Source organism: Chelonoidis abingdonii, chromosome 4 (genome assembly GCF_003597395.2).
Source record: "Chelonoidis abingdonii isolate Lonesome George chromosome 4, CheloAbing_2.0, whole genome shotgun sequence".
In the NCBI taxonomy this organism is placed as follows: domain Eukaryota; kingdom Metazoa; phylum Chordata; order Testudines; family Testudinidae; genus Chelonoidis; species Chelonoidis abingdonii.
Genome location: NC_133772.1, coordinates 95,920,009 through 95,921,492, shown reverse-complemented (window position 1 = coordinate 95,921,492; position 1,484 = coordinate 95,920,009).

Sequence of the window (1,484 nt, the reverse complement as noted above, 5' to 3'; positions counted from 1 at the left end):
TGGCTACTTCAGATGCAGTTTGCCCCTGAGGGAAAGGACTAGATGAAGACTGGCAGTAGGTCACTGAGGTGAGGTGGAATTAGGGTTCCCTGGGGAGGGGAGGACCCCAAGTGTGGGAGTACTGCTGTGGGCAGTACCTGGAGAAGGGGGCACTGTGGGCCAGGAGGGATGTGGGGCCTGAAGTATAGTGGTGGAGATTGATAATGAAAAGACAAGTAGTGACAGCAGGAGAGACATCGGCCAGCAGGAGGTGCTCTGAGGCTGGGATGAGCTAATTCTGGGATGACCAGCAGGAGGTGCCATGGCAGTGACAGCACAACCTGTTACATGAGGGAATACCTTGTATCTTTAATGCACTGAAAAGGTAAATGTGATTTACTCTGTTAAAGAACTTTGAGTTTCATCAATGTGAAGAAAAAAATATTGATTCTTGTTTCCTGTAACCCATTCAAACTTTTTTCTTTTGTTGTGGTGGTTCTTAGCCATATTTCTTAGTGGAACTTCAGAGGACTTTGCAAAGATCACCCTTACTGATCAATTGTTTAAAAAGACAATTCTATGGTCTGATTAGCAACAATGTTGACCCCAAAATTTGATATCCCCAGAATCCTCATTCTCAAATAATAAAACAAGGGCACATTAGGACTTGAGCATACTTTCAAAATAATTATAGTAAATGTGAACTTACTTATCTGAAATATGATAATGTTAGGGTGTGATGGGGTTGCCTGCCCCTTAATTAGTTCAGCTCATCCCATCATGTAATGTGGCCCTTTAAGAGATATTGATAGAGAGGAAGTGGTCCTGCAAATGAGTGACTCTTAGGAGAAAATCCTGTTATTCTGTCTTTAAGGGTTCAGGGCCAGAAGCCATGCCAGGCAGGCAGGGCAAAGTTCCCCTTTCACCCAATGAATTGGGGATGAGCTGGGAGAAATGGACTGATATAAATACTGCCTCTTCCCTCATAGCAGGGTAGGTACTAGCAGCAGAAGGCTACTTGCTGAGTCTGGGATGAGTCTCAAAAAGAGAGCTGTGGGCGTTCCAGTACTGAAGTAAGAGCAAGCATACAGCTTATTAAGAGGCCTGTATGAAGAAGAGGAGGATTGTTTGCCTCCTGCCCCGTGGGTCTCTCTCAGCCCTGGGAGTATGGACAGGGTTAATGAGGGTTCAGCTCAGAGAACATAAGTTTTCAAGTACATAAAAGGTTGTTTCAAGGAGGAGGGAGAAAAATTGTTCCTAACCTCTGAGGATAGGACAAGAAGCAATCAGGGCCGGCACTTTCATTTAGGTGACTTAGGCAGTCGCCTACGGTGCCAGCATTATGGGGGGGCATGTCATAAATAGATAGCTAAGGGTTAATGTTTCTTTTACCGGTAAAGGGTTAACAAAGGGAACCAAACACCTGACAAGACGACCAATCAGGAAACCGGATTTTTCAAAGCTTAAGGGAGGGAATTTGTGGGGGTTTTTTTGGTCTTGGGTCT